Raw genomic sequence first — 14,268 nt, 5'->3', positions numbered from 1 at the left:
TTCCTTTTCAGAATAAAAAAAAAAATTTCTGTAACTTTCTCAAGAGTCCAGCTTGGAGGACTTGATTCAGGGAGTTGTCCTAAAGGGTAGAGAAGTTATACCCTCTCCATGTGACTCAGGCCATGATGCATGCTGCTCAGTGGTAGAGGGGCATGGAGAGTGACGCTGGGTGGGGTGGGGGGGAATCTCTGTTTTCTGGTTCTGGGGGATAAGGGGAAGAAGGGGGTGAGAAAAAAAGAGAAAGGGAAAAGCATTAGTCCTCATTAGTCCTGACATTGCCCCAGAGGCCAGCGGAGTCAAAGAACACTGTACTTGGGATCTGTAGATTCTTCTTTCTCACAAGGTTGCACAAGCCATGCTTGTTCTCAGTGTACTTGGACACTACCTTGGAGAAAAGCTGGAGAAATGGATAAAAGTCTGAGAATGCTCAGAAAAGCAAGTGTTATTTTCTTAAAGAGAGTAAGCATTACCTAAAGAGATTATTTAAATTATTTGATGAGACTTAACTTTCTTAGTGCTTTTCTTTAAATTATTTTAAAAAGATGATTATGAAATATTTGAGAACCACAAGAAAATTAAGAAGTAATCTAAGGAATCTGCGAACCTGCCACTCAGTATAAGAAATAAGACATTACCAAGACAATTGAAATTTCCAGTGTATCACTCCACATACGCTACTTTATTAGGTCAAATGATATGAAATTGGCAATATTAGATTGTTTTTGACCCACAAAACACCTCCATCAATTTTATGTGATTCAACCTAATATTTTATTTAAGCTTTGTGGGTTTTATCAGTACCTTTATTATTCTGTTGCCCACTCGGAATGCCTTTCTTCCTTTCCCTCATCTATCCACATTCTACACATTCTTTAAGATAAGATCAGAGCCCACTCCTTTCAAGAAGTTTTCAACTGAAGACTCAATCCTGCATAGATCTTTCCTTTGTTCTCCCAGAAGTTACTGTCTATCTCACACAGTGAACATCATTTTATATGCCATATTCTTTAATTGTCTGGACCACACAAATTAGCACTTGGCAATATTATCTTACCTATTATGCTATTTTGTTAATTAACATGTGGAAGAAGTAGTAGGCTTTTACTAAATGTTTAACTTATTAAGGACAATGAACTACTCATTTCTTGGAAGTGATTACTTCAAACAATTTTATAAAAGATGCTTGAGCCCAAGACCCAAACAACTTAGAAGAGATATCTTAAGGTAAGAAATCTGGGAAAGAGGCCGGGCGCGGTGGCTCACGCCTGTAATCCTAGCACTCTGGGAGGCCGAGGCGGGTGGATCACTCGAAGTCAGGAGTTCGAGACCAGCCTGAGCAAGAGCAAGACCCCATCTCTACTAAAAATAGAAAGAAATTATCTGGCCAACTAAAAATACATATAGAAAAAATTAGCCGGGCATGGTGGTGCATGCCTGTAGTCCCAGCTACTCAGGAGGCTGAGGCAGTAGGATTAGCTTAAGCCCAGGAGTTTGAGGTTGCTGTGAGCTAGGCTGACGCCACGGCACTCACTCTAGCCCGGGCAACAGAGCGAGACTCTGCCTCAAAAAAAAAAAAAAAAGAAATCTGGGAAAGAATCAGAATAGGGAGACTGTCATCCATGAATATAGTCAAATTTTATCATGCCCCATAAAATATTTATATTATGATATAAGGTAACTTAAGAACCAATAATAAAAGCTACCATTTATAGAGTAACTATGATAAGACAGGTATTGGTCTAGGCATTTCATATATTTTATCTCTAATATAACAACCCTGTAAGGTAAGTAATATCAGGCTCTGCCCAGGTCACCATGCTGTCTCCCATTCTTACCCATAAAAGTGTCTTGAGAATGGGAATGTTTTAATTTTTTAGTCTAATTTTTTGTTTGTTTGTTTGTTTTTGAGACAGTCTCACTCTGTTGCCCCGGTTGAGTGCAGTGGTGTCATTATAGTTCACTGCAACCTCACACTCCTGGGCTCAAGCAATCCTCCTGCCTCAGCCGCCCAAGGGGCTGAGACTACAGGCTTGCAACACCATGACACCACGCCCAGCTAATTTTTTTATATTTTTGGTAGACACAGGGTCTCACTCTTGCTCAGGCTGGTCTCGAACTCCTGAGTTCAAGTGATGCTTCTACGTTGGCCTCCCAGAGTGCTAAGATTACAGGCATGAGCCACTATACCTGGCCTTTTAGTACAATCTTTATACCAATGTATGTCAGTATAATCAGGCTATTCTGCATTAACAAATTAATTAATCCTCAAATCTCAATGGTTTAGCACAATCAAGGTTTTTTGTTTTTGTTATTCTAGTAAAATCCAACATATGCTGGACAACTCAGTAGTTCATCTCTCTCCATGGGGTGACTCAGGGATCAAGGCTGCTTCCATATTGTGGTTCTACCATCTCACATCAACCTTTAAATGCTCTGGTCCAGAAGTATCCCATCACTTGCACTTACATTCCCATTTACAAGGACTCAATTTTGAGGCCCTAATGCAGTTGCAAAGGAGGCTGGGAAATGACAGCACATGAATATTCACTGAGCCACAGTCAATGAAGTAGGGCCAGGAATCTTAGGAGAGCCACTATATTTACACGGTTGGAGAATCTGAGAAAACCTCCTTAACGCCAATGACATCAACTCAACTGGCTGAAGTAGCTAGACCACCTGGTCATCTTCTTGGCCCTGGAGGTTCCTGGACTTTCCTAGATATTGAAGAACATCTTGGGCAAAGATAAAGGAAGAAGTAAAGTAATACTAGTAATAACAATAATAATAAGCCACTTGTTAGAGTGAGAATAATCTCTAGTTCTTTGGGCACACATGTTCATATGATTATTGAGAAATTAATGTATCATTTCTCTGGGGAGACAGGGAATGAAGCATCTTGTCTAACGAGCCCAAGGTCTGAGGTTCTTTCCCTGGAGTTTGTGACAGGCCTATGAGCAGAATTCAAGTCTGAAAGTGTTTGCAAGATTTTGTGTATATATACAAGTGTGCATTTTTCTGGGGGAGATAATCCAAAACTTTTATAAGAGATTTTCAAAGAGTTCCTAATGCAGAAAAGGTTAAGATTCACTTTTCAAGGCTAGGAATAAAGTCTCTGAGTAGGAGAAGCAGAAATCAGAGCCTGCCAGGAAGCAAGGTACATAGGCCACAGGAAACTCATATTCACACCTGATCCACACTACTCATACTCATGGCTGCATTTACACACAAGCCTAGAAATGAGAATGATCTCCTGGATGAATGAAGGTTAAGTCATTTTACTCCTATAAAATGATTTTTAGGCTGGGCGTGGTGGCTCACACCTGTAATCCTAGCACTCTGGGAGGCCGAGGCGGGTAGATCGCTCGAGGTCAGGAGTTTGAGACCAGCCTGAGCAAGAGCGAGACCCTGTCTCTACTAAAAATAGAAAGAGATGATCTGGCCAACTAAAAATATATATAGAAAAAATTAGCCAGGCATGGTGGCACATGCCTGTAGTCCTAGCTACTTGGGAGGCTGAGGCAGTAGGATTGCTTAAGCCCAGAAGTTTGAGGTTGCTGTGAGGTAGGCTGACGCCATGGCACTCACTCCAACCCAGGCAACAGAGCGAGACTCTGTCTCAAAAAAAAAAAAAGATTTTTAAATTGGTGAATCTTGGCACTTTCACATATTCAGATTTTAGAACCTTTATGTTTCAGACAACAGAAAAGGCATCAAAAGTGGATCTTTGGCTGCCATAGGAGATAGCCTCATTGCCACCTCTAAACCCTACTGCACATACTCAACAATAAGAGAAGAACCAAAAGGATCTGACCACCTATCTATACCAGAAACCTTTAAAGCTTAATTCTGAAGGATACCTCACTTTTTTCATCTGTAAAACAATGATATTAACTCTCATGTCCTTCAAAAAAGTGAATTGGTAAGTTATTTACTGTCTACAGTTGCATTCTGAAAATTATCCATGACTGTAATAAAATGCAAACATTTCTAAATAAAAAAGAATGTACCCTAGAGAAGAAAAGGAACTTTTAATTACATTTCATCCTGCAATCCATTATAATGAACAAGCTACATTTCAAGCATGTCTGTAAAATAATCCAATTCATTTTTCCATGAAGCTTTATGGAATCAATTTAATTACTTGATAATCATACCTGGTCAACTCCATAGCAACAACCTAGATGAAACAAGTATAACTTTGCTTCTGGATGTCTCTTAAATAATATAAATTTAATTCAAAGTAAAATTAAATCACTATCTCCTATGAAATCATGCAGCAACTCACAGTGAAGTCTTGATGACTGATGAAGTTGCTGCTCATGCATTTCTTACAAAATATATTTTGAAGGCAGAAGCCTTAATTGCTTCTTGCTGAAAGCTAATGAGAAACTTTTCTTCTTTTAGAAACCCAGTCTGAAAACTTCCTCAGGATTTTTCTCACCTCTGTGTCTCTAGGAAAGTCCCAAGCTCTTCCAAACATAAAGAGCTAGCAAGTTATATTCCTAAATAAAATCTGGCTGTAGCTTCTAAGTTCTCCATTTTTTATTTGATACTGGTCAAATGTAAATCTCCACTTGCCGTTTTTTTCATGACAATTTCCATGTCAAGTTGGGCATTTCAGTGTTCTCCTTTCCACTCACACATAGTGACTTTTTTTTTTTTTTTAAAGATAGGGTCTATTGCCCAGGCTGGAGTGCAGTGGCATGACCATAGCTCACTGCAGCCTCAGACTCCTGGGCTCAAGCGATCCTCCCGCCTCAGACTTCTGAGTAGCTGGAACTACAGACATGCAACATGACACCTGGCTAATTTTTTATTCTTTGTAGAGACGGGTCTCACTATGTTACCCAGGCTGGTCTCAAACTCCTGGTCTCAAGTGATCCTCCTTCCTCAGACTCCCAAAGCGCTGGGATTACAGGCATGAGCCACTGGACCTGGCCTGGTGACTTCTCTTGACTTCCAGGGTTAGTGCAATCAGCTGTCAATTTTCATATCTGGGAGCTGCTTAGATTGTAAAAATTTCTCCACTGCTTTTCTCTCTCTTACATTTTTCAAAATGAGTAACTCTCTTTGAGTTCTCAGCTTCAACCACCCTGAGTGTTTGTTATACAGGGTGGGATGCCCATTTTTTAAAGAAACCTGGCATTGTCCCCCATGAAGCTGATTTCTGCCTGGAATGACCCCACAATCTGATCCTCCCCACTCCCCACCCCAGCACATACTGGTCAACCTCACACTGGACCTGAGTGATAAGTAATTGGGTCTGTATATTAGCAAACTGATACCAAAGAGGGCATCCATGACTCACTTCTTTTGCAGACATATTGAAATCATTTCTCTCCCTGCCTTGACATTTTCTAAGTTACAGGTGGTTCCAATTTTCAACTCATGGCAGAAACCATAAGCCAAGGAAGCAAATAAGTGTTTCCATAAATTGTAGAAAAGAAACACTCTCCTGCTACCTAACTGTGAAAAGCTCAGCTTGGGACTTCCATTAACCTTTGACTTTCTTTCTTAGAAATCCATACGCAGAGGATTCAATTTGTCTAAGTTGGCTACTGAGGTCTGGGGTCATTTTTAGGGGTACCATTATTAAGGTCCACTTTCTTCCATATATCAAACTGGATTGGCTTTCAGACTCCTCCCCAGTATGTTATAGAGGCACATGTGAATTGATTTCTAACAATTTGATTTAGGTTATTTGTTCTAGCGCTTTGGTTTCCCATCATTATCAAGATGGTTCAAACCATTATCAAGATGGTTCAAGAGAGACCAAAGCTATCAGTTCTATTGCTTCACCCTGGAAACCTGTGTCTTAGCTGATGACAGCAAAATGTTCCAACACTGTCCAAATTAATATGGGAGTTCCCTCTTTAGCACAGGCAATATATTTCTGGAAATTGAAGTGCTTAACTTTTGAAATGCTGTACCAGTGTTATAAGGTGGCAGAGTTCTTCAAATCCTCTGAAGTTATAAAATGCCTTTGCCCATCATTCCTTCCAGTCATCAGTCCTTCAACTGTTCATCAATCCTCTCCACTGTGGCACAGTTAGGATACCTTTTATGATGTCAAAAGACTTACTCCATTCCCTAATTGCTTGTTGATCTTTAGCCTCTGTTTCCTCACCCATTTCCTCAAAGGTGCCTCTAGACCCTGCAAAACTCCCATTTTTACATTCAGCATGATAGTCTTCCTTTATTTCTTTGTGGCAGGTATACCACCATCACTCATTTTGTTAGCCATTATGGGTCAAAACTGTCTCCCGAGGCACAAACTAAATGACAGAGAAATGGGTTCCAGAGGACTAAACAATACACCGCAGAACTCAATCAGCTGAAGTAGCAGCTTCACAACTCCCATCCGGTCCAAGCCGCCATCGTCCCTCACTTGGATTATTGCCATCACCTCCTAACTGGTCTCCCTGCACCTGCCCTTGCCTCTGCCAGTTATTCTCCACAAGTAGCCAGAGTGACCCTTTAGAAACGTCAGTCAGGTTGTGTCACTACTTGGCTCTATCTAAATCCTCTAGCAGCTTCGCTTTCACTACTAGTAAAACCTAAGCTTTGCTTCACTTCAGGTCTTTGCTCAAATATCACCTTAATGACAAGGCCTTCTCCAACCATCCCACATAAAATAGTAACTTCCCCACCCCACCCCTGCACCCTATCCCAATTCCCCCTATCCTGCCCTTTTCCTTTCCATAGCGCCTATCACTATATCATATATATTTATAAATATGTGGCACATTGCATTTTCCAAGATGGCCACAACAAGACTTCCCATTCCACACACTTTCTTATGAAGTGGTATTTCCACTACTCCCTTTGAGAGGTGAGGGTCTATGTTCCCCATCCCCGTTGAATCAAGGTGGACCTGTAACTGTAATGGAAGTGATACCATGTGACCTCTGAGACTAGGTCACAAAAAGCCATACAATCTCTGTCTGGTCTTCTTGGGGCACAGGATCTTAGAGCTCAGCCTTTATGATATGAGGAAGGCTGGGCCACATGGAGAGGTCACTTGTAAATATTCTGGCCAACAGCCCCAGCTGCAGTCTAAGCCAATAGTCAACCTCAACTTCCAGACATGTAAGGAAACTTTCAAAATGACTTTAGAGGCAGCCATTGCATAAGAAACTCCAAGTGAGAACCTGTTTAATAGCCTAATCACCTCCCAGAACCACGAGAGATAATAAAATTGTTGTTTTAAGCCACTAAGTGTTGGGGCCATTTGTTATTTAACAATTTGTTAATGTATATTTTATGTCTCTTCCATTCTAGAGTGTAAATCCCACAAGTTCAGGGATTTTGTTTTTCTTTGTTGCTGTACTCTCAGCACCTAAAACAGTGCCTGGCACATGACAAGTACTTGATAAATATTTGTTGAATGAATGAATGTATGCATAATGCATTTTTTTTTTTTGAGACAGAGTCTTGCTCTGTTGCCCAGGCTAGAGTGAGTGCCATGGCATCAGCCTAGCTCACAGCAACCTCAAACTCCTGGGCTTAAGCAATCCTCCTGCCTCAGCCTCCCGAGTAGCTGGGACTACAGGCATGTGCCACCATGCCTGGCTAATTTTTTTCTATATATATTTTTAGTTGGCCAGATAATTTCTTTCTATTTTTAGTAGAGACAGGGTCTCGCTCTTGCTCAGGCTGGTCTCGAACTCCTGACCTTGAGCGATCCACCCGCCTTGGCCTCCCAGAGTGCTAGGATTACAAGTGTGAACCACCGCGCCCAGCCCCTGCATAATGCATTTTCAACATAGTGTGCTAGTGGTTACTGGCCAAACAGTACATGGCATAGTCTGCTGGATGAGACCTCATTGGTTGAGAGCATAAATTAGCACATAGAGCATGGGAAAATATGTTGGAATATTTCAGAGGTAAATAACATACATAACATATATAACATATATAATATATACGATGAATTATAGTAATTACTGCAGGACAGCATAAAATAAGATTGGAGTTTTGGGTACCATTTGTACTTTGTTGCTTAATCTCATAATCTTACCAGGGTTTTTTCCAGATTAGGGCTGGAAAGGCTTCAAACGTATTTTCAGAAGGATTCTTCCAATTCTAATGATGAGGTTCTACCTAAGAATGACTAGTTGGAATTACCCATATGGTTTTCGGATGAAATAGAATGAAAATGGGTGGTGGCAGTGTGTGTGGGTATGTGTGCATATGTACACATATACAGGTGTGTACAATTTGGAATGCCTACTTTCCATATTTTCATAGTCTGGTGGTTTTAAAGGAGTATGTATATAAATAGAAAGAATAAGTATGATTCTGGATTCCTCCATTGTTGTACCAAGTACCTCAATTTAGCATTTGGTTTGGAGCAAATATGTGTATTAATTAAAGAGCAAACATTCTCAAATATTCAAGGAAAATATTAGAATTTTATCATCTTGGGAGGCGATAAAGGACAAAATTTCTCAGTTACCTGGAGAAGAGGTTAGTTTTTGTTTGGGGAAAAATAACAGGTGGATGATCTTGAATGGACTAATTAATTTATTTGGGCCAATCCATCTCAATCCATCTTGATTGGAGCAAAAAGCATATGGATGTGGAGTCTGTAGTTTCTTAGAATTGGGGATCTCTGCTGAATCTATTCACAATGGTATCAAAGTCGTTTCCATCACTAGAATCACCCTGATAAACAATCGTGTGCAACTTCTTTCCAGAATCCAGAAAACCTTGAGAGTAAAAATGGGTTTTACAAGTTCTTCACTTACCCAAGGCCACTAGCACAAGACTACTTGGCCAAGTGTCTCTTGAGGAAGACTCAGTGCCCCTTTGTGCTCTATTCCAATGACAGTTGTTGGTGCCACTGGGCCTCACCATCTGGCCTGTGGCATGAAGTTCCCCTCTTGGTTGGGTATAAGCCTTGGGCAGAAAGCGGGGAGACTCCCCAAATTTTCCTGGAAAGTCTAGACAAGTAAATTGGGGAATATTTTCTTTGGGAGTTCCATTTTTCTCACCAAAATTCAGACATTGCTTCTGAAGCTAGTTATTCTTTTTTTTAATTAAAAAAATGTTTTTCTTTATTTATTTATTTGCAGGCCCAGCCAAACTTGACTTTCTAGAAAAGAAGCCCGGGCAGCGGTTTGGATGAGCCCATGACGTCCCACGCGCTCCAACCAATTGAAAGGCCACGAAAGGGGGAGGGCGGAAGTGACGAGCCGTATCCCTCCGCGGGGCGAGAGGGTCGGTGGGGGGAGTCGCCGTCTCTCTCCCCCGCGCCAGCTCCCGTACACGGAGCCGCATTCCTTGGCCCCCCCCCACCCCCCTCCCTCGGGGCCCCCCCGCCCCCCTCGGGAAAAAACCCACCCCAAATCACTCGAACCCGAGGGAGGCTTCCTTTCACCCTTGGGCAGACGAGCTTGCAACGGTTCCCTCTTCTACGTCTCCCCCCCGAGCCCCCGTCCCCTCCCCTGCTCCCACCCCCTTCTGCCGGCGCCGGGTGCAAGGTCCCTTTAAGGCGACGGCGCCTTCCTCGGGTCAGACTACCGGCGGCGACGACCACGGGAGGTGAGTGAGCGAGCGAGCCTTCTCTCCCCACCCCCTTCTCCCGGGGGTTCCGTTATCTTTTCGCTCGGCGAGGAGTTCCGAGGCTAGACAATGAGAGGGGGATGGGGCGGGTGCGCGCGTGGGGGGGGGCGGGGGTCCGTGGCGCGCGCCCCCGCCCACCGCGAGTGGCGGCGCGGCCCGCGGCAGTGGAGGCCGTGGGGCGCGGCGCGCGAGCGTGTGTGTGTGTGTGTTCGTGCGCCCCGGGCCGGGGGAGCCGCGCTACGGGAAGGCGGCGGAGGCCCCTGCCTGCCGGCTGGCCGGCCGCCCCCGCCCCCCGGCGCCAGCCGCGGCGCGCGCGCGCGCACTCGCGCCCCACGGCCCCGCACACAGCCCGACGTCCACACGCACGCCGGGCGCGAGGCGTCTCGGAGGAGTGGGCGGCGCGGGTGCGGGCGGCGGCCCGCTGGGGAAGGGGCGGGGGTGCGGGCGGCGGCGGGACGACGGGGCGCGGCGGGAGGGGCCGGCGAGGGGGCGAGGCCGCGCCGGGAAGAGGGCGGGCGGCGGCGGGAGGGGCCGCGGAGTAAGGGCCCCCGGGGGTGGAGGCTCTCCGTTCTCCCCCGCCCCCGCCTGGGGAAGGAGTGGGGCGCTCTTTTTGAGCGGGAGGAGGAAAATGAGTGAGTGTTTAGCTGATCCCTTGTGTTATGTAATCCCTACTCAGTCTAATAGTACATCCTAAACCTTGCTGCACTGCAGCTAGTTTACAAAAGTCTCCTCCCTCGACACCCAAATTTCTTCAAGGATGGCGCCGTGATTTATAAAATGGGATGGGGCGGAGAATCTTTATTTTCTGGTGATTATGTTCTGCCGCGGTGGGCGCCATGTTTATCTCAGGGACTATTTTGTGTAGATTCTTAGTACCTGCTGAACAGGAGTAATGTCATTGATCCACCTGCTTTCTTCCTTTTTGCGTGTTGTCCTGATATCCTTTCTGGCCAGACGTGGGATTCCCTCAGACTGTTAATAGCCCTGGACATTTCTCACCTCATTTGTCTTAGACATTCTTAGTTCAGAAAAAAGGTAGAGCTGAAGGGTCTTTGAAGTCATTTGGCCCACTCTTATTTTTGAGATGGAAATTTTGATGCTGTTGTACTATCTCAGAAAAGCCACCGTCTTGGTGCAGATGGTAGCTCATACCTCTCTACACTCTGTTAGACGCCTCCCACCACAGCTCAAAACTCCACAAAAATGGGGTTTTACTTCTAAACGAATTTTCCCAACTAGATGAAAGGGAAACGGAGGGGCGGGGAGGGCTGCTTCGTGGTGAACAATGAATTTCGAACCCTTGTGCTTTGGGACTACAAGCTTGGACTCTGAGTTTGGAACTATTTACTTACCACAATCGTTCTTAACTTCAGGGTGCATAAAAAGTACCTTGGAGAGATTGTTAAACGTGCAATTTTGGAGGCCTCATCCCCAAAATTTCTTTGGGGGGGATGTCATTTCTATATTTTTAATGAACAGTCTTTCAGCTGAGACTGATTAATGTAACCACCACATTGAATTATTAGTCTAACATAAAGGTGCTCAAAACACAATGTTAAAACAGAATTGTGTCACTCTATGCCCTTGATTTTCTTCCCCCTTCCAGAGCTATGTTGGTGATGTACCTCAAACTAAAGGAGCTAACAGAACGGACTTTGGGAATGAACAGGATTTTGTTAGCGTTTCCACTCCCATCTTGAACTAGTGGTGTAATCTAGGAAAGCAGTTCTCAGAGTGTTTGTTGACAGATGACCCCTGGGAATCCCTGCACAACCTTTCAGGGGAGCCCCTCAAAGGCATAACTGTTTTTGAAATAATAAGATGGAATGTATTTTTTTCACTGACATTTATACTGATGGTTCAAAAGCAATGCCTTGTAAAACTATTGGTGATGCTTAGCACAAAGCAAGGCAGTGGCACCAAACTACTTACTTGAGAATGTCCTTGATAAAGCAGTAAAAATTATTAATAGTAAATCTTAGCTTTTTGTGTACATATCTTTTTAATTTTGAAGTGTCTGATAAAATGAGAAGCATGCATAAAGCATTTATGCTTTCTGTTGAGGAGTGACTGTTGTCATGAGGGAAAGCATTTGTGAGATTGAGTTGTGAGCTGCTTGTTTCATAGAATGGCATTTTTGCTTGAAAGAACTGACAAACTACAGTTTTTCACACTTGGGTGTTTAGAGAGGATTTTTTTTTGAAAATGAATGAAGTGAACTTGTCACTTCTAGGAAAACAATTGGCAGCTTTGTTACCAATGATAAAATTTGTGTGAAAATTAGGATTTTTAAAAAGTTGGCAGCTTGAGTTTGACAGCTTCCTAGAACTTAAAAGACTTTTCTTATAATATCAGTGGTTAATGATTGTGATTTTTAAAAATATTGCATAATGAAATGTGTCATTTGGAAAATGTGCATAACTCAGTAAATTTGTATTTTCCAAATGACCAATGCATGATCATGCAAAATCATGATCCTTTCAAAATACAAGGTACACCAATGGATTTTAATGTAACAGTACAAAAAGTGCATTGATATGGTTTCAGATTCCAAGATGATACTGTCCTTTAAGAAACTACCATTTGTTGAGTTTTAATGTTTATCGATATCCTGTTATCTAAAAAAGTTATTAAAATACTTCTTCCTTTTCCTACTGTCTGTTCAAGGCCAGATTTTCATTATATACTTAACCAAAACAACATATAGCAACAGACTAAATATGGAAGCAGCTGTGAGAATCCAACCATCTTCTATTAAACTAGACATAAAAGATTTGCAAAAATATAAAATAATGTTAACTTTTCTCACTATTTTGGGGGGAGATAGTATTTTTTAATCTTTTTTAAAATTTTATTTATTTAATTATTTATTTTGGAGACAGTCTCGCTCTGTTGCCTGGGCTAGAGTGCCATGGTGTCAGTCTAGCTCACAGCAACCTCAAACTCCTGGGCTCAAGCGATCCTTCTGCCTCAACCTCCTGAGTAGCTGGGACTACAGGCATGCGCCACCATGCCCGGCTAATTTTTTATACATATTTTTAGTTGTCTGGCTAATTTCTTTCTATTTTTAGTAGAGATGAGGTCTCGAACTCCTGACCTCGAGCGATCCTCCTGCGTTGGCCTCCCAGAGTGCTAGGATTACAGGCATGAGCCACCGCGACTGGCTGATTTTTTAAATTATTTCAAAATATTACGGGGTTACAAATGTTTTTGGTTACATGGATCACTTTTGTTATGCTTGTGTCAGGATTGTAAGTGTGCCCATCACCCAGATAGTGTTCATTATACTGGTTAGGTAGGTTTTTGCCCATCCCCTCCTCCCCCCTCCCCCCAAAATAGTATTTTGTATTGAAAATGTTATTTATGTTAACATGTAATGGATTCGTTGTTTTTAAGTGTATTGATAGGCTGGGCGCGGTGGCTCACGCCTGTAATCCTAGCACTCTGGGAGGCCGAGGCGGGTGGATTGTTTGAGCTCAGGAGTTCGAGACCAGCCTGAGCAAGAGCGAGACCCCATCTCTACTAAAAAAATAAATAAATAAGTAAATGTATTGATAAATGTTAAAAATTTTTGTTTTAATTTCTAATGTGGTAAATATCGAAAGATAAAACTCACATATGTAAGAGATCTTTGGGGTCCTCAATAATTTTTAGAGACCAAAAAGTTTGAGAATCGCTGGATCCATCTTATGCTTCTCTGTAGATCATCCAAATCTGCCTCCATTTAGGAACTAAAAGCGAATTTACAAATGTTAGTTGGAGTTGATGGAAGAAACAGTGACTTGGGGAAGAGTTCTACAGCAAAAAAGCTTAGGTTGAATCCTGGCTGGGATTAGCCTTGGTCTTTCTAAACCTCTCTTTTGACCTTATCTGTAAAATGTAATGCTTGAGACATAAAATTGTTGTGAGAGTTCATTGAGATAATGAATGTACAGTGCATAACAATGCTTAGCATATCACAGTAAAATAAGATATATTTCCAGATAATGTTTCAGTCTTTATTTTCCTTATGATGTCCTTTTAATTAATTTTTGTTGAAGGTGGAGATTCCTGATTTAAATTGCAAACCCTAGAGCTGGTTGATGCCTTTGTCATAATACCAGTATGGTAAGACTTTGATAGTTCCTTTGTTTTTCAGGTTTGTGATAATTAAGCCATATCCACAAAAACATTTTTACGTGTAACTAAGGGGAGGAGAGCAGAAGGGAGAGACTAACCTATTGCTAAGTTTCAACAGAGTAAAATGAAATTGAGGGGATAGAAATAACACATAACTAACATTTGTGAGATTCTAGGTGCAGGATTTGGTGTCAGACAAATGGAAAGTGTTTTGAGTTTGGGAATGTTAGGTTATTAAGACTGTAAAAACCCTTATGACTGTTACATACAAAGTACTATAACAGACACTGTGAGGGACAAAATGGGCCATGCAAAAGACTGGATAAATAAAAGCTTCTTGTTACATATTTAACTATAATTAGTTTTATAGCCAGATTAGGTATTCAGCCCTAAACGTTTTTTGGAAGTAATCCTTTTTAAAGCCAAAAATTGAGGTAACTTGAAAATATAAATGTCAGTTGTTTTGAGGATTATCGTTTATTTTTCACCCTGGAACGAGAGAGTGGTATTCTTAGAATTTTTGTTTTTTTAAAAAGAAAAAACATTTTTCCTGTTCCAAATGTTCCCTTTTTATCTTGATGT

The 14,268-nt window shown here is 42.2% G+C and overlaps 1 protein-coding gene across 6 annotated transcripts in view; it reads left to right on the top strand.

Moving 5' to 3' along the window:
* The first annotated feature begins 9,199 nt into the window (after positions 1-9,199).
* Positions 9,200-14,268, top strand: part of POGZ (pogo transposable element derived with ZNF domain) — a 53,475-nt gene continuing 48,406 nt past the window's right edge. For 3 of the 6 annotated variants that reach the window (XM_045545084.1, XM_045545081.1, XM_045545078.1), the window contains exon 1: positions 9,200-9,546. The gene's annotated coding sequence lies outside the window, so the exon portion shown is untranslated. Of the gene's footprint in view, positions 9,547-13,607; positions 13,675-14,268 lie in introns of all 6 variants that reach the window. The other 3 variants (XM_045545079.1, XM_045545082.1, XM_045545083.1) reach the window with 3 other exon arrangements.

This window comes from Lemur catta, chromosome 3 (genome assembly GCF_020740605.2).
Source record: "Lemur catta isolate mLemCat1 chromosome 3, mLemCat1.pri, whole genome shotgun sequence".
Lineage (NCBI taxonomy): Eukaryota > Metazoa > Chordata > Mammalia > Primates > Lemuridae > Lemur > Lemur catta.
The sequence above is the reverse complement of the archived record's forward strand: the minus strand, read 5'-3'. Positions and strand labels throughout refer to the sequence as shown.